The following is a 22,895-nucleotide window of genomic DNA, read 5'->3' on the forward strand; positions in this document are numbered from 1 at the left end:
GTTTCAAACAGTTGCTCATTTGTTCTGGTTAAATGTTATGTAGTGTTGATATTATGTGTACTCATTTTAGTCTGTGGGTGGAAAAATAACTAAAGTAGACTACACCAAGAAACCATCTTTTCAAAGTGGGGGTGGGCAGAGGGCACCAGTTCCATCAAGAAATAGAGGTGATGTGAGAAGTCTGAGAAGTGGAAGAGGAGGAAGTACGAGAAGCAAAAGGACCCTCAGGTGTAAAACACTTAGGTAATGTTTCAAAATCTAGGGATGGTAGGAGATCTGACTTAGGTAAACACATAATACAATATGCAAATGAGGTGTCATAGACTTGTGTACCTGAAGCCTATGAGATCATATTAACTTCCATAAATTCAATAACTTTAAATTCATAAAGTTACTGTCAGTAACTCAAATGTTTTTAAAAAAATTAAAAAAAGATATGGGCATGAAACCATTATTTATGTGAAAACAGTAACATTGAATGAAGAGATACACCTCAATTTCATTCATATCATTCAAAGCAAAAGAAATGATACCGTTCATTAGATTGAGAATGTATACTGATGATCAAGATGATTTGTAATTGCTAAAGAGGTATAGCACTTCTAATAATGAATGCAATATGTAATGTGTGAAACACTCCTAATGACCTTACAGGGATAGGATTTAAACCTCAAGCTAAATTCAGTCTATTTTAGCATTACAGTTTGCCTGTAGTCACTTCAACTGTTCTCTGAAGAACTCAATTGTATTGATCTTATGTTAGAATGTGACACTTTGGGAACAGGAAGTCATGTAGGTTTAAAGTGAAGATTCATACTTATTGAACTACTAAGAATTTGTTCTGAAAGTACCCTTCTTTCGTCTCAAAAAAAGGACATCAGTTCACCTTGGAAAATTCCCACTGAAATAAAAGTTGGTCTAACTATATAAACGTCAAGGACACACACTTCATTATTTAGAATTGGATTTGAAATACTAGTTTTGAGTATAGGAATGTGCAACCCTGTACTGTGTAAAATAATAATCTCTATTATTAATTTGATAAGATGATCTTGTACTTAGGTTTGATGTAGAAAACTTTCCATTTGGAAACCACATAAGAGAAATGTCTATGGTATTTAATAGATTCACAAAGGGGTCTCTGACTCAGGAAAAGGCTAAAAACCAATGATTCACCAAGTTTATTGGTCTTTCTTTCCTTCTTTCTTTCTTGTATATGAGGAATATGAAACATGAATAAAAATGTTGACGAGCTATTTTCAGGGAGTTGTCTTTTAATTAATTTATCTATTTACTTATTTGACTGACTATGAAAGGAAAGTGTATTCATTTCAATATATCTGTAGCAGGAAAAGTTGGTTTCATATTAACCAGTTTTCCTAATTTCAAAGATTTAGTGTCCATTTGTGATAATTAGGTGTGTGACATTTCATGGGAAATTTCCTAAAGTGTTATTGCAGGGTTTGTGCAAGATGAAGGTGAATGTTCCTGTTTTTACCATCTGGGTGATACTGAGAAGAGTTTGCCAGTTCATATTTGGCCACATATGAGGATGCTCATAGTTCTTCTTTCCCATGACGAATTACAGAATTGGAAGATAAGCTTCTTTTCTATTTGAAAATGAAAACAGTGATTGTTAATTATGTATGATTCAACATGTTTTCTTTAAATACTATTAAAATAGAGTGTAGTATTCTGATCAAAGAGTTATTTTATAAATGAACTGTAGGAATTATATGATAACATTTGTGAAATAACACTTTTTTGTAATGCATCATGTTTTGACTTTTTATATTTTAATTTTTAACTATGACATTACATGTTTTAAAAGCTTTTATTGAGATGAAATTAGTTTGAAGACTAGTTGAGACTGTTTTCTTGTATCTTTTAAATAACTTCTTTCACTTAGTATATCTGGATTCTCTGCATTCAAATTCTTGTGTGTGTCTGTGTGTGTGTGTGTGTGTGTGTGTGTGTGTGTGTGTGTGTTTTGTTTTGTTTTATTGGCACGTATATATATAATTCTGCTTCAGTTCTTTCTCAGTTATCCAAACTGATTTTCAATAACTCTGAGCACTGTACTGAAGACATGTGAAGATAGAATTTTATCATTTTGTGCTAACCAGCATGCTTATGACCATGATCCTGTTTAGTAAATATTTATACACAATAACCAGACTTGACCATTTAACAAATGTTGACCCTACTCAAGTAGAATGATGTTATTTATGACACAGAGGATGGCGGACATACAATTAATCTTCACAGAAGTGGCTGCAGGGTGGATTCCCTTCCACTGAAAAGAACTCCATCTTCAAGAAGTTGGGATCCTCCACCTACAAGACCTGCCCATTCTGATCCAAGGCAAAGCATTACTGGGATGGGAAGTCAAGGTAAATGGTACAGTCTCTCATGGATTAGAGTAATGAGCTGTTTTAAAAGGAATGCTGCATTTAATTTCGGGAAACCATGTGGAAAGTGAGTAGTGGATGGGCATCTGTACTCAACACTATCTTATTGTTTCATTGTTAGGAAATAATTCTTCATCTTCTGATTAGTGAGGTAATAAGTAGATAACACCAGAGTGAAGAATGCATTCCTTTTAATCCATGTTGATACAGTGTCCCTCTTTTTTATATTTACTTTTTTAATATTTTAAGAAAAATGGTTTTAGTGTCATAATGTTACATTCAATAAATGTTAATATTTCCAGAAAAACTATTTTAAATGTAATAATTTTACATGCAATAAGCATTAATATTCCAAGAAAAACAATTTTAAATATAATAATACTGGAGACCCAGTGTACAATTCATGCATGGGTGGTGTCCGGCCTGCACACCCCAATCGCCGGGTTGGCCAGGGGGAGGGATACAGGTGTTTGGCCGGCTGGCTCCACCCAGATCGAGTGGGGGATCAGATGGGGGAAGATGAAGGCCAGGGGAAGGGGCTGTGGGCATATTACTGGCTGGCGGGTCCTCGATCATTGAGGGGGTGAAGGGGGGGCGTCTACAGAACGGTGTGGGGCTGCCTGCATGGTGCAGCCCGGGATGCTAGCCAGACTGTCCCACCCCATGGTGGATCTCCTGGTCAAACTCCTGTTTGAAGGGACAATTTGCATATTAGTCTGTTATAATATAGTGTTACATGCAATAAACATTAATATGTTAAGGAAAAAATATTAAATATAATATTACCAAAACAGTGCAAACCTATTTTATCACAAAAGTTGTAGGAATTATTAAATATCTGAAAATAATAGGATTCCTTTTATTATATTCTAAAACATATATTTTTTACTCTGGCTCTATTTTATTCATCTGTTTATTCTTTTATTTTTTGAAATATTTTTATTGATTTCAGTGAGAAAGGGAGAGGGAGAGAGATTGCAACATCAATGATGCGTGAGAATCATTGATTCTCTGCCACCTGCATACCTCACATTGGGGACCAAGCCCACAAACCAGGCATGTGTCTTTGGCCAGAATTGAACCTGGGACCCTTCAGTCTGGAGGCCAATAGCCTATCCACAGTGCCTAACCAGCTAGGGCTATTTTTTCTTTATTGGTTAAGGTATTACATATGTGTCCTTATCCCCCATTTGTCCCTCCTACCTCCTCCTCATGTCATCACCCCCACTGGTGTCAGTGTCCATTACTCAGGCTCATATGCATGCCTCAAGTCCTTTAGTTGATCTCTCTAACCCCACCTTCCCCTGCCTTCCCTGCAGCAACCTTTTGCAGCAAAGATTCAGGAACTGCAAAAGTGTATGAACTGAAATGAATACACTAGACAACAATTACATATTTAGAAGGCATGGGGGAGCCAGGTGAAGGCATTTCTCTCTAGTAAAGAGGCTCTCTGAAACCCAGGACCCATCAGTTTTTATTTACTTTAATACACATTTTCCCTTTAGCAAAGCATACAGGCATATCAATGGTAAAGTTTGGTAAACAATAAAAGTATTATCATGGTAGGAGGTTGCTTACAGCCATTTTGCCAACAGCAGGGTAGCAAAATGCTGATTTTCTGCCATGCTGAATATCAAAGTCCATTCGCCTGCTGTAGGATTCTCGCTTTGATATGTTCACTACTGTTGGTCTTTGCTGGCCTGAGATTTCCCCCTTTTTGCTTTCTTAATTAGTTTAGAAAGGTGTCTGCCATTAGCTGGGCTCAGATCCTTTTAAGACTTTTCATTCTGCATCTTCAGACTGGAAGCAAACAGAAGAACATGAAAGAAAGACAATAGCGGTTACTCTAAAAAGGAAACGTAGGGAGATTCGACGACAAGGATTGAGTTCTTTCATGTCCTTCTAAATATTATTGTCAGGTATTTAAGGAATTCATTCATAGCAGGCTTCTTTTGGGGCCATTAGTTTTTTATGGATCCCATTCCCAGTCACTGTTAGCTTGTGACATGACAGCAATGATGTTCGAGTTCTGGATGGTGGACAAATGGTGAGAAATGACAATGTAGGTCTGAATTTTTTTGGCTTTGTCATGGTCAACCTGCACCAATGCACCGATGATGAGTGCTACCATGGCAAGGCGTCTTCACCATCCCCCATCTCTGGATGTTTCTCCTCTGACTCCTCAGCGTTTTTCTTGGGGCCTCTGCTATCTGTGGTTGCAGTAGTCTGGTCAGTTCCTCTCTCAGATTCATGTTGCAGGAACCACCCAGGCTTGGAGGAGTTTTATGGAAACACACAAGTATATCCTCGACCAAAGGTTAATAAAGGGACCCTGCTATAAACCAGACTCGGTATCTTTCCATTTAACCAGACCATTTTGGTTTGGTTTATTCAGACACCAGTGTAATTCTATGAGTGTCTTTCCATCAGCATTACAAGGGAAAATTTTAAAGTAATTAAGGCTTGGTGTAGTCTACTTACAGGAGATTTCTTCACTGTTCCCCCACTTTTGTTTTTCAAGTTGGGATTTAGAGGCCCTTGTAGCAGATATAACATGCAAGGAGGACATTTCTTGATAATCTGTTTTGCCTGCTGTACAATATTTTGGCAGGCTGATGTAAAAGTTGATGAGATTCTGTGGCCTGTTTAATAAAATAACTAATTGATAGGCCTATGCATTTCCTTTTGTTAAAGGACCAGGACTTGTTCAAATAGTATAGATAGGCATCGGTCACAACCATTTAAATTGAGTAGTTGCAGTTCTGTTTACCAAGCCAGCAGCATAGGCAGATCAGAGATAATATGAAGAGGCTTTTGGAAATCCTGCAAGTCAGCCTTGATCATTTCTAATTCGATTCTTTGCACAGAAGTATGACTGGTCTGAATGACTTGGTCTGAATTCTTTGCATTATAAGCAGCTTTACCATGAGATGAACTATCAGTAAAAACAGTGACTGCTCCACGAATAGGTTTCTGCCTATTCCAACTAAGTTCCCCTGAATATTCTTTTATTTTCATTTGCTAATTTAAATCAGTCAAAAATAAGGCTTATTTCCTAACTTTGTCATTGGGTGGGGACAGTAAATGACACTAATAGGGTTTTTGCTATCAGTCTTTGAGTATATTGACATAAGCGTTGTTTACGGAGGCAAAATGCAAATGGTTTACTTTTCTTTATGAGGCCTAATACATTTATTTTTAATTACAGTTTTCTAGATCTTTGAAGGGAATCTGCTCCTGTTTTTTCTCCCAGAGTAATTTCTAGGCCACATTTAGGGAGTTTCTTTTAAAAACATTTTTTTTTCTTTTAAATAGAGCTACAAACTTGGTTCCTTTTAAGAAATACCAATAAGAAGTATGCTGGCCAATTGTGCAATGCATACAGATTAAGTAAAAGTAACTCCCTTTTTTCTATGGTGTCTTATTAATGGTGAGATTTAATGCTCCAATAATAACTTTTTGTTTTCTTTGTAAATAGTAGCAGAAGAGATTTAAAAATTTCTCCTTTTTATTGAGCTTAAAATTTACTTTTGAACAGCATTCTTTTGGCTATTGCTCATTTGCATAGGCACAGAAATTTTACTCTGGACTGTGTTAGAACCAATTGCTAATAAAATATCTGCTTCTTGTATAACTGAGTTTATATGAGTCCATGATTATATTGTAAAAAGCTAATTTATTTAGTGACTAAAGTATGCATCTTTATTGAGAAAGCAAAGTAAGTAAACTTATACATTTGACCTATGAAGTCCAGATGTTGCACTACCCCGGGGCCTATCTAAAGATCAGGCTGTCAGGGCTCCCATCTTAAAATTCTGCTGCTGAATAATCTGATGTTGCTTAAGAAGTATTCAGCAACTTTGTCCTGCCCTCCCTTAGAGGGTGAAACTTTTATAACATTTAAAATACGTGCATGTAAAGAGAACACAGTTATTAATTTTTATTTGATGAAGCTTCAAGTGATTTCAAGTATATTAGATCGGGGTAATTTGGTTTGAAAATATTTCTTTTCCTAAAATATTTCTTTTTAGAAGAGAGTAAACCCTTGAATTATTCCAGGGCACTTGAAAAGTTTCAAAGCTATCTCTTGGTTAAAGTCTTGAAATTTAACATGGAAAGACTATCACAAATATGTGTAACCCAAACATTACATTATACATTTATTGTAATTATTCTAAAATAGATCAATAAAATTTAAACTGGTTTTTATATTAAAAATTTGGTTCAGACCATAGAATTAATCCACTTTTTTAATCAGTCCAATAAAATAGTATATCCTAGGTTGACATTTTACCACACATAGTACACATAAGGACTACAATATATTTTGTACTACTAAGTTTTTCCAGAGAAATCACATGAATTATTTTTCTTGATAATGAATTTCTAAACTTTATGCATTGTATCATTACGAGCACATAATTTCTCCCAATTTAATTTGAACTTTTAACTCTTGGAAGCCTTAAATTTTAGGTGGTAAGTTAAATCCTTAGCATTTCTTAGTTTAGTAATACCTTCACATTTTTAGGGATATATTTCCAATAAAATTAACAAAGACTTATTTAATTAATAGATTCAAATCTGTCCTTTGTTTCTTCATTCGCGTCAAACTCAAATAAATATTGCAAAATTTTGTTATTTCAAAACATTTAGAGTTTTAATAAGTTTTATTACTTAATGTAAGCAACTCCAATTTTTTAAGTTACCAAAGACTTTGGAAAAGTATGTTTAGACATATGAGGTTGCCAAAGAAGTAGGGGGAGAAAGGAAGAAGGCCTGTAGCCATTGGAATTTTAAAACCACCACATTTTTCCTTCAGAGATAACATCTAAGAGTGCTTTTCCAGGTTCTCTGCTTTTACAGGGAGAAGATCCTCTGGCCCTTTCCTCCAACAGAGAGTGCAGTCCGCCCTCTCCTCAGGGACTGCACCCTCACCATCAATATATTTATTTATAACTATGGGCCCGGTGCACGAAATTCATGCACTGGGGGGAGGGGGGAGAGTGTCTCTCAGCCCAGCCTGCCCCCTCTCACATACTGGGAGCCCTTAGACGTTGACCCCCATCACCCTCCAATCCCAGGATCGGCCCCTTGCCCAGGCCTGACACCTCCGCCAGAGGTGTCAGGCTTGGACAGGGGACCCACATCTCCCCCATCACTGGCTCTGGCCCCCACCCATGCCTGATGCCTCTGGCCCAGGAATTATGCCTGGGCAGGGGACCCCCATCTCCCTCTGATCGCTTGCTCCACCCCCCGCCCAACTCTGACGCCTCTGACACAGGCTTCAGGCCTAGGCAAGGGGACCCTCATATCCCCCCAATCACTGGATCCACCCCCCACCCAGGCCTGATTCCTCTGGCCCCGGCATCAGGCCTGGGCAGACGACCCCCAGCCCACACCAATTGCTGGCTCCGCCACCCTCCCAGGCCTGATGCCTCGGCCAGAGGAGTTGACCCTCATCACCCTCTGATCACCAATCACCAGATCGGCCCCTTGCCCAGGCCTGAGGCCTCTGGCAGAGCTGTCAGGCGTGGGCAGGGTACCCCCAGCTCCCCGCAGTTGCAGGTGGCTCTGCCCCTGCCCAGGCCTAATGCCTTTGGCCCAAGGCAGTAGGCCTGGGCAGGCGACCCCCAGCTCCCCACAATCTCCCGCTCTGCCCCTGCCCATGCCTAATGCCTCATGGGAACCCGAGCACCCCACAATCTCCCGCTCTGCCCCTTCCCAGGCCTAACGCCTCTGGCCGAGGCCTTAGGACTGGCAAGGGGTCCCGAGCTCCCAGGGTTGCAAGCTACGCCCCGGCCCAGGCCTAATGCCTCTGGCCAAGACAGTAGGCTTGGGTAGGGGAATCCTAGCTCCCCATGATCTCCTGCTCTGCCACTGCCCATGCCTAATGCCTCATGGGAACCCGAGCACCCCAAGATCTCCCGCTCTGCCCCTTCCCAGGCCTAACGCCTCTGGCCGAGGCGTTAGGACTGGCGAGGGGACCCCAGCTCCCCAGGGTTGCAAGCTACGCCCCGGCCAAAGGCCTAATGCCTCTGGCCAAGACAGTAGGCCTGGGTAGGGGATGCCCAGCTCCCTACGATCTCCCAATCTGCCCCTGCCCAGGCCTAGTATCTCTGGCCGGAGCATTAGGCCTGAGCAGGGGACCCGAGCTCCCCACGATCTCCCGCTCTGCCCCTGCCCAGGCCTAACGCCTCTGGCTGAGGCATTAGGTCTGGGCAGGGGATCCCCAGCTCCCCACGATTGCAGGCTCTGCCCCTGACCAGGCATAACGCCTCTGGCCGAGGTGTCTGGCCTGGGCAGCAGTGACCCACAGCGGCAGCGGCCCCGTGATTGCGGGTTCTGCTTTAAGCCCAGGCAAGGGACTCCGTGCTGCTGGGACTGCCAAATTTGCCCGTGCCCAGCACCCATCGCTGGGTCCAACCCTACTTCCCACAATCACTGGCCAGGTTGGCAAAGGTGCCCAATTCTCCGACCATGGCTGGGGGGCAGGGCTCTTAGCACCCCCCTGGGTTTCCGATCACTGACAGTGACAGGGGGCTTCTTCCTGCTTTCCCTTTCGCCTCCCTGAATTGTGCCTATATATGCAAATTAACCGCCATCTTTGATGGCGGTTCACTGCCATCTTAGTTGGCAGTTAATTTGCATATCGCCCTGATTAGACAATGAAAACGGTAGCGGTCGGACACCAATTACCATGTTTCTCTTTTATTAGATTAGATTATTACTGAAAAGCTTTGTCACAAAGCCTTCATTTTAGTTATATCTATCTATTTAACTTTTAACAATTTTGAGATTCCAAAAGCCAGTTATCACCATCTGAGGGCGTTTCACTTTGGTAAATTTTGCAGCAGAGAAAACTTACTGGCTTTCATTGGCATTAATGTTAAGCTTGGAATATGGTCCATTATTATTTAAGAACTGCCCCTTATTATGGAAACACTAATCTTATTGCTTAAACACAGCCTGTATATTTTCCTTGTGTCATTTTCACCATCTTATAAAGAAAAACAGTCTTGGGTTTGTACTATAACATCTGTGAAGAGATGGGGGTCAGTCCAAGAGGCCACCCAAAATCGGGTGGGGTGCGACTTCTCTTAAGCTAGTGTTTTTCTCTTCATGGGTACAGAAATCCCAGAGATATCCCTTAAATTGTGAGGAATGTCTCATCTATCCAAATTTCAAATGACGGTCTGGGAAATAAAATGAGACTTTTAATAACACTCTGGAGAGTGGGCATACATTTTACAGGATCACCAAAAGACTAGTAATTAATGGGTTGGGAGGTGTTTTAGATATTTAGTAATGGCCTGTCCATCTACTGTTTCTTTTCTTATTAAATTAAATTGAAGGCATGCTTAATAGACTAACAATAAACAACCAAAACAGATTAATAATAATCAACTGACATGCGCCCATAACATAGAGACAAGGCTTAATGAATCAGAGTAGTTTTCATGGATCTTATTCTGCTCTTCATGGCATTGGCTGTCCTCCAAAGTTATTTTACCTAAAATCTGCCTGTCCCAAGGTGTCATATGGTAATTTTCAGACAAAGCATTAAACAGTCCTTTTGTAAAATGACTGTTAACCCCGTTTTCTCTAGCTGCTGTGCCTTTCCACACTAGAGGTGGAGGACCCAGGGCTTAGGTATTACAGACTTTTGATCCCCAATACGAATTAGGCATAATGCAGTGCGAACAAGAGCCCACATAGTTCAAGATGGCAATGTTACATTTTTCCTTGAGCCTGATTTCAGAGAGTACCTTTTGATATTTTAATTTCTTTATCCTTGAGCATACAAGTAAATGTTTACAATTATTTATTTATTTATTTATTTATTTATTTATTTATTTATTTTGATTTATAATCAAACTTTCCCTCATTATAGCCTGGCAGTAATGAACGATTTTCCGCCCACTTTATGTTTCACAATTTCCAAAGCTGGCATGGGCTTTGTGCACAGAGAATTTTCCCCACCTTTTCAGTGCACTTCTCAGCTTTCTGGTGAAATGTCTTCATTTTTCACTCTGGTGAAATTTCTTCTCCAGATGCCCCACATTGGGCGCCAGAATGCTGCAAGGATTCAGGATCTGGAAAAGGAGCTGAACACAAATGAGTACACTAGACAACAAATAGAAATTTAGAAGACATGGGGGAGCCAGGCAGAGACCTTTCTTTCTAGCGGAGAAGCTCTCTCAAACCCTGCACCCATCAGCTTTTATTGACTTGGCTTTAGGTTTCTCATATATGCCTTTTAGCAAAGCAAACAGGCATGTCAGCAGTCAAGTATGTTAAATATTAAAAGGGTTATCAGGTTAGGAGATTTCCTTCAGCCATTTTGCCAACTGCAGGGTAATATAATGCTGATTTTCAGCCTTGCTGAATATCAAAGTTCATTAGCCCTCTCTGAGAGATACATATAGATATGTATATATATATCTATATATATATATATATATCTATATATACAAACACATGTACATATATATATATATATATATATATATATATATGTATGTATGTGTGTGTGCATATCCTATCTAATAAAAGAGAAACATGGTAATTGGCGTACGACTGCTACCCTTCCCATTAGCTAATCAGGGTGATATGCAAATTAACTTCCAGCCAAGATGGCTGCCGGCAGCCAGGCAGCTTAAACTGAACATGAGTCTTGCTTGCTTCCGTGCCAGAGGACTGCAACATTCCCCGCCTGCCTTGCGGCCTCTGAGCTTGCAGTTTAAGAAACATTGTAACATATAGAAGCTAAACAAAACCCCAGAAACCAGCTTTCAACCAGCTGGGATCTCAGAGCTGGAGTTGATGCAGAGTTTCGATTACAGAACCCAAACAAACCAGACACCTGCTTTCAAGAACGGAGGCCTAAGAGCTGGAGCCTCAGAGCTAAAAGTGGCTCAGAATAAAAAAAAAAAAAAAAAAAAAAAAAAAAGAAGGACCAGTTGGGAGCTTCAGTCCCAGCCTGAAAACAGCCCTCAGCCCCTCACTCAGACTGGCCAGGCACCCCAGTGGGGACCCCCACACTGAAGGGTGTGTAACCAGCTGCAAACAGCCATCATCCCCTCATCGAGACTGTCCTGGCACCCCACTGGGGACCGCCACCCTGATCCAGGACACCCTTTAGGGCAAACCAACCAGCCCCCACCAGTGCACCAGGCCTCTATTCTATATAGTTAAAGGGTAATATGCCTCCCAGCACTGGGATCAGCAGAGCCTCGAGGCCTCCCGGCACCAGGATCAGTGTGACAGGGGGCAGCGCCCAAACCCCCTGATCGCCTTGAGGCTCTGTGTGGACAGGGGGCGGGGCCTCAACCTCCCTATCGGCCCTACTCTATGAGTGACAGGGGGGAGCCCCAACCCACCTGATGGACCCTTCTCTGTGCTTGACAAGGGGCAGCGCCCCAATCACCTGATTGGCCCTGCTCTGTGCATGACAGGGGGTGGCACCGCAACCTCCCCATCAACCATGCCTTGAGTGTGCCTGAGGGTGGCATTGCAACTTTCTGATCCGCCCTGCTCTGTGCATGACAGGGGGCAGCGCCCCAACTCCCTAATCGGCCCTGATCTGAACCCGACCAAGGGCTGCACCTAGGGATTAGGCCTGCCCTATGCCACCCAGGAGCAGGCCTAAGCCAGCAGGTCATTATGTCCTGAGATGTCCCAGACTGCGAGAGGGCACAGGCTGGCATGAGAGAACCCCTCTCCCCACTGAGTGCACAAATTTTTGTGCACCGGGCCTCTAGTATATTTATATATGTGTGTGTGTGTGTGTGTGTGTGTGTGTGTGTGTGTCTGCCTATGTGTGTGTGTGTATATATATATATATATATATATATATATATATATATATATATATGAGGCCCAGTGCACAAAAATTTGTGCACTGGTTGGGGGGGTGTCCCTCAGCCCCACTTGTCCCCTCTCACAGTCTGGGATCCCTCAGGAGATAATGACATGCCCTCTTTGGCTTGCTCCTGCCTGGCAGAGGGCAGGCCCAATTCCTATGTGCAGCCCGTGGTTGTGATTAGAGCAGGGCTGATTGGGTGTTGGGTGCTGCCCCTGTCATGCACAGAGCAGGGCGGACTGGGAGGTTGGGATGCCATCCCCAGTCAGGCTCAGGCTAGGGCTGATTGGAAGGTTGGGGCACCACCCCCTGTCACACTCAAGGCAGGGTTGATGGGGAGGTTGCAGCAACACCTGCTGTCACGCACAGAGCAGGGCCCATCAGGGGGTTTGGGGCTCCGTACCCTGTCACACACAGAGCACGGCTGATCAGGGTGCTGGGGTGCTCCCTGCTGTCATGCATAGAGTAGGGCAGATAGGAGAGTTGGGGCACTGTCCCTGTCACACACAGAGCAGGGTGGATCGGGGAGTTGGAGCGCCGCCCCTGTCACACTCAGGGCAGGGCCAAAGAGGAGGTTGTGGCTCCACCCCGTCACAAACAGAGCAGGGCCCATGGGGTGGTTGGGGCGCAGCACCCTGTCCTACACAGAGCCGCAGGGTGATCAGTGGGTTTGGGCGCTGCCCCCTGTCATGCTGCTCCAGGGGCCAGGAGGCCTGGAGGTTCCACTGATCCTAGTGATGGGAGGCCTTGAAGCTCCGCTTGACACAGGGGTAGTGAGGTCTTGCTGCTCCACTGATCCCTGTGCTGGGAGGCCTTTCAGCTGTGCTTGACACAGGGGCAGTGAGCATTTTCTGCTCTGCTGATCCTGGTGCTGGCAGGCTCCGCTGATCCCGGTGCCAGGAGGCCTCGTGGCTCCGCTGATCCCGGGTTCCAGAGGCCTCGTGGCTCTGCTGATCGTGGTGCTGGGAGGAATATTACCCTCTTACTATATAGAATATAGGCCTGGTGCACAGGTGGGGGCCGGCTGGATTGCCCTGAAGGGTGTCCAGGATCAGGGTGGGGGTTCCGCTTGGGTGCCTGGACAGCCTGGATGAGGGGATGATAGCTGTTTGCAGCTGGTAACACCGCCTTTATGGTCAGGGTCCTCACTCGGGTTCCTGGCCAGTCTGGGTGAGGGGATGAGGGCTCTTTTCAGCAGGTGGGTGACTGAAGCTCCCAACCTCTCCCTTTTTTAATTTTTTTTTATTCTGGGATTTATTTATCTTCTATGGCTGTCACTGGAACTGAGGGCTGGCTTTAGCTCTGAGGGTCAGCCCCAGCTCTGAGGCCTCGGCTGCTGAAAGCAGGTGTCTGTGTTTGTTTGGGTTCTGTTATCAAAACTCTGTTGCAACTCCAGATCTGCTGGCTGGCTGAAAGCATGGGGTTTGTTTAGTGTCTATAATTGCAACATAGTTGCTTAGAGTGCAAGCTCACTTTCCAGCAGTGGCAGGCAGGGAACCATGGCTTCCTCCTTCACTGGAGCAAGATAGCCTCCTGTTCGCTGCAGCTGCCTGGCTGCTTTTTCTCTGCATCCTCTCCAGCACTTGTGGTTTTTTATTTTTTATTTTTTTCTGACAGCTATTCTGACAGTGGTGGATTGGTACTTCTCTCATTTTGATTCACATCTCTTGGACTGTTATTGCCTTTGAGCATTTTTCCCTATGTCTCTTGGCCTTATGTAGGCCCCCTTTCAAAAAATGTCCATTTAAGTCCTTTGCCCATGTTTTGATTGGATTGTTTATCTTCCTATTGTTAATTTGTGTGAGTTCCCTGTCAACTTTGGAATTCAAGACTTATCAGAGATACCATTGGCAAGTATGTTCTCCTATGCAGTGGGCTTTCTTGTTGTTTTGTTCAGGATTTAGTTTGCCGTGCAGAAGATTTTTATTTTGATGTGGACCATTTGTTTAATTTCTCCTTTGTGTGCATTGCCCTCAGAGCTGTGTCAGTAAAGAGATGCCAAGACATATGTCTGATAATTTGCTGCCTGTGCAGTCTTCTGAGATTTCTTCATATAGATTCCCAACTAACGTTCAAGTCCTTTATCCACTTTGAGTTTATTTTTGTGTATGGTGTAAGGTGGTGGTCTAGTTTCATTTTCTTGCATGTTTCTGTCTGATTTTCATCATTTATTGAAGAGACTGTCTTTTTTTAAATTTTATTGCGTAAAGTATTACAAAGGGTATTACATATGTGTCCTTTTTGTTTCTCCGTCCTTGACAATCCCCTGGCCTCCACTCCCCGCCCCCCCCCCCTGTGTCTTATGTCTGTTGGTTATGTTTGTATGCATGCATACCAGTCCTTTAGTTGATCTCTTACCCCTTTCCCTTCTGCCCCCCAACCCTTCCCGGCCTTCCCGCTGCAGTTTGACAATCCGTTTGAGGCAGCTCTGCCTCGTATCTATTATTGTTCATAAGTTTGTAATGGTCTTTATTTTCCATGAATCAGTGAGATCATGTGGTATTTTTCTTTCATTGACTGGCTTATTTCACTTAGCATAATGCTTTCCACTTCCATCCATTCTGTTGCAAATGGTGAGTTCCTTCTTTTCTACAGCAGCATAGTATTCTATCGTGTAGATGTATCACAGTTTTCTAATCTATTCATCTACTGATGGGCACTTAGGCTGTATCCAGATCTTAGCTATGGTGAATTGTGCTTCTATGAACATATGGGTGCATATATCCTTTCTGATTGGTGTTTCTGGTTTCTTGGGATATATTCCTAGAAGTGGGATCACAGGGTCAAATGGCAGTTCCATTTGTAGTTTTCTGAGGAAGCTCCATACTGCCTTCCATAGTGGTTGCACCAGTCTGCAACCCACCAGCAGTGCACGACTGTTCATTTTTCTCCACCTCCTCTCCAGCACTTGTCATTTGTTGATTTGTTGGTGATAGCCAATCTGACAGGTGTGAGATGGTTCCTCATTGTTGTTTTGATTTGCATTTATCAGATGATTAGTGACTTTGAGCATGTTTTCATATGTCTCTTGGCTTTCTGAATGTCCTCTTTTGAAAGGTGTCTATTTAGAACCTTTGTGCATTTTTTGATTGGATTTTTTATCTTCCTTTTGTTAAGTTGTATGAGTTCCCTATAAAGTTTGGAGATTAGGCCCTTATCTGATATGACATTGGCAAATATGTTTTCCCACGCAGTGGGTTTTCTTGTTGTTTCATTGATGGTTTCTTTTGCTGTGCAGAAGCTTTTTATTTTGATTGAGTCCCATTTGTTCATTTTCCCTTTAGTTTCAAGTGCCCTAGGTGCAGTATGAGTGAAGAAATTGCTTCGGCATATGTCTGAGATTTTGTTGCCTTTGGATTCTTCTGGAATTTTTATGGTTTCCCGTCGTACATTTAAGGCCTTTATCCATTTTGAGTTTATTTTTGTGTATGGTGTAAGTTGGTGGTCTAGTTTCATTTTCCTGCATATGTCAGTCCAATTTTCCCAGCACAACTTATTGAAGAGACTATCTTGACTCCATTGTATGTTCTTGCCTCCTTTGTCATATATTAATTGAGCATATTTGTTCGATTTGAATTCTTGCTCTCTATTCTATTCCATTGATCTATATGTCTGTTCTTGTGCCCATACCAGGCAGTTTTGCGAACAGCGGCTTTGTAATACAGCTTAATATCTGGTATTGAGATCCCACCTACTTTGTTCTTTCTCAGGATTGCTGCAGTTATTCGGGGTCCTTTTTTTATTATGGAAGAATTTTTGGAGAGTTCGTTCTAGATCTGTAAAGTATGCCGTTGCTATTTTAATGGGAAGTGCATTGAATTTATAGATTGCTTTGGGATGTGAGGTCATTTTAATGATGTTGCTTCTACCAGTCCATGAACAAGGTATGTTCTTCCATCAGTTTATGTCTTCCTCTATCTCTTTTTTCAATGTCCTGTAGTTTTGTGAGTAGAGGCCTTTTACCTCTTTACTTAAGTTTATTCCTAGGTAGCTTAATTTTTTTGGTGCGATGGTAAATGGGATTGTTTTTGTAATCTCTCTTTCTGAAAGTTGACTATTGATGTATAGAAATGCGTCAGATCTCTTGGGGTTAATTTTGTATCCTGGTACATTGCCAAATTCATGTATTAAGTCTTTTAGTTTTTTGATGGAATCTCTAGGGTTTTGTCTGTATAATATCATGTCGCCTGCAAATAAGGACAGTTTTACTTCCTCTTTTCCAATTTGGTTGCCTTTTATTTCTTCTTCTTGTCTAATTGCAATGGCTAATACTTCCAGTACTTTGTTGAACAGGAGTGGTGAGAGCGGGCATCCCTGTCTTGTTCCTGTTCTTAGGGGAAATGGTGTTAGTTTTTGTCCATTGAGTATGATGTTGGCTGTGGGCCTGTCATATATGGCTTTTATTATGTTGAGGTATGATCCTTCTACTCCCACCTTGCTGAGAGCTTTTATCAAAAATGGGTGTTGGGTTTTGTCAAATGCTTTTACTGCATCAATTGATTGGACCATGTGTTTTTCTTCTTTCAATTTGTTTATGTGATGTATCACGTTTATTGACTTGCGGATATTGTACCATCCTTGCATCCCTGGGATAAATCCTACTTTGTCATGGTGTATGATCTTTCTGATTTACTGCTGGATCTGATTGCTAAGATTGTGTGGAGGATTTTCGCGTCTATGTTCATGAGGGTATTGGCCTTTAATTCTCTTTCATTGTGTTGTCTTTACCTGGTTTTGGTATTAGGGTGATGCTGGCTTCATAGAATGAGCTTGGAAGTGTTCCTTCCTCCTGAATTTTTTGTAGTAGTCTGAGGAGGATAGGTTTTAGTACTTCCTTGAATGTTTGGTAAAATTCCCCTGTGAGGCCATCTGGTCCTGGGCTTTTGTTTGCTGGAAGCTTTTTGATGACTGCTTCAATTTCTTCTATAGTTATTGGCCTGTTGAGATTTTTAGATTCTTCCTGATTGAGTTTTGGAATGTTGTATTTTTCTAGGAATTTATCCATTTTCTCCAGGTTGTCTAGTTTTTTTGGAGTAGAGCTGTCCACAGTATTTTTTAACAATCATTTGTATTTCTGTGGGGTCTGTGGTTATTTTACCCCTATCGTTTCTGATTTTCTTTATTTGGGTCCTCTCTCTCTGCTTCTTGGTGAGCCTGGCTAGAGGTTTGTCAATCTTGTTTATCCTTTCGAAGAACCAGCTCTTGGTTTCATTGATTTTCTGTATTATTTTTTTGGTCTCTATGTCATTTATTTCTGTGCTAATCTTTATTATCTCCTTGCTTCTGCTCACTCTGGGTTTTTTTGTTGTTGTTGTTGTTGCTCTCTTTCCAATTCTTTGAGATGTAGAGTTAGATGATTTACTACCATTTTTTCTTGTTTTTTGAGATAGGCCTGTAGAGCTATAAACTTCCCTCTCAGGATTGATTTCTATGTGTCCCAAAGGTTTTGGATTGTTGTGTTTTCATTGTCATTAGTTTCCAGGATGTTTTTAATTTCTTCTTTGATCTCATTGGTAACCCAATCAATATTTAATAACATGCTCTTCAGCTTCCAAGTGTTTGAGTATTTTGGGTTGTTTTTATTGTAGTTTATTTCTAATATTATGCCATCGTGGTCTGAGAAGATGCTTGGTATGATTTCAATCTTCTTGAATTTGGGGAGACTTTGTTTGGGACCCAATATGTGGTCTATTTTTGAATGTGTCTTAAGAGCACTTGAGTAGAATGTATATTCCTTGGCTGTGGGGTGAAGCGTTCTGAAGATGTCAATTAAGTCCATCTGATTTAGTGAGTCATTTAGGATGGCTGTTTCTTTGCTGATTTTTTGCCTAGAGGATTTATCCAATGATGTCAGTGGTGTATTAAAGTCCCCCTCTATGATTGCATTGTTGTTGATCTCTCCTTTGATATCTTCCAGGAGTTATTTTTATGTATTTGGGTGCTCCTGCATTGGGTGCATATATGTTTACCAGGGTTATATCTTCTTGATGTATTGATCCGTTTAGTATTATGAAGTGGCCTTCCTTATCTCTTGATATGGCCTTCACTTTGAGGTCTATTTTGTCCGATATAAGTATTGCTACCCCAGCTTTCTTTTCCTTTCCATGTGCCTGAAAGATATTTTTCCATCCCTTCACTTTCAGTCTGTGTGAGTCCCTTCTTCTGAGGAGGGTCTCTTGTAGACAACAAATGTATGGGTCATGTTTTTTTTTTTTTATCCATTCAGCCACTCGATGTCTTTTGGTTGGAGCATTTAGTCCATTTAAGTTTAAAGTTATTATTGAAAGGTACATGTTTGTAGCCATTTCTTTTTTGTGTGTGTGGCTGTTTTCTTTCTGAGCTTTTTGTTCCTTTTTTTACACCAGTCCCTTTAGAATTTCTTGCATTGCCGGCTTGGTGGTGATAAACTCTCGGAGCCTTTTTTTGTCTGTGAAGCTTCCTATTTCCCCTTCAATTTTGCATGATAGCCTTTGATAGAGTATTTTTGGATTCAGTCCTTTGCTTTGCATCACTTTGTAAATTTCTGTCCATTCTTTTCTGGCCTGATGTGTTTTTGTTGAGAAATCATTGGATGATCTAATGGGAGATCCCTTGTATGTAACTTTCCGTCTCTCTCTTGCAGCCTGTAAGATTCTCTCTTTGTCCTGAACAGTTGCCATGATAATTATGATGTGTCTTGTGTCGGTCTTTTCGGGTTCACCTTGTTTGGGACTCTCTGGGCTTGTGTGACTTTTTTCTTCCCCAACACAGGGCAGTTTTCTGATATTATTTCTTCCAATAGGTTTTCTAATCCTTGTTCCTCTTTCTGTTGTTCTGGCACCCCTATTATCCATATGTTGTTTCGTTTCATGTTGTCCCAATGTCACTTACGCTCTCCTCCTGTCTTTTAATTTTTTTATCCAATTGCAGTACAGTTTGGGTGTGTTTGCTTCCTTGTCTTCTAATTCACTAATTTGGTCCTCCGCTTCTCCTAGTCTACTGTTGATACTTTCAATGGAGTTTTTCATTGCAGCTATATCACTCTTCATTTCTTCTTGGGTCTTACTTAAGTTGTTGATTTTTTATCTCTTACTTCTTGATTCTTGCTTAAGTAGTTGATTTTTTTCATCTGTTTTTTCTTGGTTCTTCTATATGTTTTTGATTTTTTCCTCCATTCGGTTTATGGACTCTAGGACCCATATTCTGAATTCTTTTCCTCTCATGTTGCATGCCTCTGTATCACTTAGCTGGTTTTCTGGCGAATCCTCCTTCTCTTTCCTTTCGGGATTTCTTTGTCTACCCATGTTTGATCTGACTGACATATCTAGACGTTGAGTCATTCATGAGCTGCTCCCTGGGTTGCAGTGGATCCTTGGGCTGCGGTTGCTCCTCGGGCGGTTGCGATAGCAGCTTTTCCTCAGTTAGCAGCTCCTCTTATGTGTGCTGTTCACAGCTTTGGTGGCTCTTCTTGCTGGTGGGGGGAGGTTTCACATACAGCTGCTGATCCTCAGAGGGTATGGTGATCAGGAGGCTGCTGCTGCTTGGATCTGCTGCGTTGATTTAAGGGCACATAATGCAACAAATCAAGCCACAATGTACCAGGCACTGAAGACAAATATATTCACAATATTAATAACCCCAAATAAAGGTGACTTCCCAAATTAAGAGAATTAGGGGATAAGGAAGAAAGAAGAGAAAAATATAAAAGAGAGAAAAGAAAAGAAAAGTAAGGAAAAAAAGGAGTTCAAAAATGAAATTGGGAAAAATGACGCGGAAAAAAGAAAAAAAAAAGTGAAAAGAGAGAATGAAGTAGAAGAGGGGAAGAGACTATTTATATGAGGAGAAAACTCTGATAGAACCGCCACTAATCCCAACAGATACCAGCAACAGATCACTGGAGATGAATGCAAACTACAAATAATCAATAATATCAAGAGAGGCAAGGGAAAACAGAAGCAAAAAAATAACTGGCGGGGAGCGGGGGTGGAGAGAGGGGAAAAGCCAGCAAAAGAAAAAAAAAGGAAAAAGCAAAATAACCTCACAACCAGTCCTAAACCACACACACACACACACACACACACACACACACACACACCAAAAACAAACAAAAAAAAAAACAAAAAAAAACAAAAACAAAAAAAAAAACAAAATACTCAACAATCAAGCAAACAGCAACAAAACATAGAAAGATAAAAGAAGGGAAAAAATTTTGGATAGTGAAGAAAGATAAGGGATAGGTGTATAAGGATTTAGAGCAGTGGAGTGGAAATAGGATATATAATTAGGGTGAAATTTTGACAGGGGGTAAAAGAAGGAATCAGGAAAATCTAAAGCAGGAATAGGGTAAGAGAAACAGGACAACAAAAAGGGAAAAGTGGGGAAGAGGGTTTTAGCATAGAGGTAAAATTGAGGTAGGGAAAATTGATGCTATAGGAACGATGAAAATAGAATGGAGAACACTAATCCCAAAATAAAATAGAGAGACAATAAAATGTCACTTTAAAAAAATGGTAAAGTGGTAGCAGCAATAATACTGGTTAAACATAAAAATGTGGTAATTACAAGGATAAAATCAGCTGATGGAAAAAGAAGAAAAAATTGCTTTCTTAGTTAAAAGGTGAAAAAAGAAAAAAAAATTGCAGGAGTGAAGGTAATTCGGTTCTTCTACTCTTCGGTCTGGCTCGCCTTGGTCTTGCCAGTTATTCAGGAGAGTGTTGAATTTCCCTGCGATACACTGTTCCTCAGTGTTGTAAACCATAGTCCTGATTTTAAAGCAGGCCGTATTTGTGTCTCAGACTGCCTCAATTTGTGTTTAGCTGAGATTAAGGTTGTGGCTCAGCATCTGGGTGGCAGTATTTTTGGGTTGGCCTCTGAGGCTATACAGCTTCTCTATCCAGTAGCAAGGGTTTATTTTCTCTATTGCACTTAAAACTGGTTTGGGGAGGTCAACTCCCGAGAACTGGTTCTTTAATCGTGGCCCTGGTCTATGTTATTGCTGGGACTGAAAGTCCCTCTATAGGCCAGACCCTGTTAACGCCCAGGGACTGATCAGATTATTTTAATCCTTCATCTTGTTCAGGGTCTAATCTGGGTGTGGCTGTGCTCCTTGCCTGGGGGCTAGGTGGAGGAGTCCCACACTCCGGAAAGAATGGCTGCCCAAGTCCTGGTACCAGGGGTGTCTCAGCACTAAATTCGCTGGCACGTCTCCCGGCGCCCCCTTTCTCCCCAGCCTCTCCCCAGATTCCACTCATCTGCACCTTCTCCCTCTCTTCAGCACAGGTGAGTGTCCGTATCTGAAATGTCCTATGAACAGGGTTCAGTGAATATAAACAAACAAATGCTGGCCACAGAAACGGGGAAGTCTGAATTTCTGTAAGCTCCTCTCTTACCAGCACTGCATGGTCTGTTCAGCTGTTGAGGCAGCCCCCTCTAGGCTCAGTCCTCCGTAATCACAGAACCCAGATCTCAAATCCCCCTGTGCCAGGAATCCCGCGGATCTCTTTTCCCCAGTCAGGGGCTGTGCCTGTCCCAGTGCCATGCAGTCTCCCGCTGACCCTCTGGGCTCAGAGGTCTGGCAAACTTTCCTGCCCAGATCCCTGTTTCTTTTACCTTTCCAGGGGAGCTCTGCCCTTCCCTACTGCAAACCGTCTCACCAGCTGAGTAATTTCGCCAATTCGCGGTGGGTGTTATTAGTTTCAGCTGCTTACTCCATCTGCTCTGGCACAAGACCTGGGACGCGTCTGCCTATATCGCCGCCATCTTGTAGAAATCAAAGAGACTGCCTTGACTCCATTGAATGCTCTCGCCTCCTTTGTAAATTAATAATACAGCGTAATGACTTGGGTCCACTTCTGGGTTCTCTGTTCTGTTTCAGTGGTGTATATGTCTTTTCTAGTGCCAGTAGCAGGCAGTTTTGAGAATGGTGGCTTTATAATATAGCTTAATATCTGGTATTGTGAGCCTTCCATATTTTTTTGTAGTTCCCTGGATTGCTGAGGCTATTTTTACTCCATATGAATTTTTGGAGAGTTTGTTCTTTGTCTGTGAAATATTCTGTTGGTATATTAATGGAGATTACATTGAATCTATAAATTGGTTTGGGTAGTATGGACATCTTAATAATGTTAATTCTGCCAACCCATCAACACGGTATATTAGTCCACTGGTTGATATCTTTATCTCCTTTTCAATATTCTGTCATTTTCCAAGTGCAGTTCTTTTACTTCCTTAATTGAGTTTTTTCTTTAATTCCTTTATTGCAATGGTAAGTGGGATTCTTTTCTTAGTTTATCTTTTTGGGAGTTCATTCTTGGTAAATAAAAATACATATATTTTTGGGTGTTAATTTTGTATCCTGATTCATGACCAAATTCATTTATTATGTGCTTTTCCGGTTGGGATGACTTTTATTTCTTCATGTCTGAGCACTATGGTAGCACTTCCTGTACTATGTTGAACAGGAATGGTGAAAATTGGCATCACTGTCATGTTCCTGTTCTTTCATGGGAAATGGTTTTAGTTTTTGCCTATTGAGTATGATGTTGGCTGTGGGTTTCTCATATATGGCCTTTATCATGTTGAGTATGCTCCCTCTATTACCACATTGCTGAGACTTTTTATCAAAATTGGGGGTTGGGTTTTTT

Source organism: Myotis nattereri (assembly GCF_964212035.1).
Source record: "Myotis nattereri genome assembly, chromosome: Y".
NCBI classification, from domain to species: domain Eukaryota; kingdom Metazoa; phylum Chordata; class Mammalia; order Chiroptera; family Vespertilionidae; genus Myotis; species Myotis nattereri.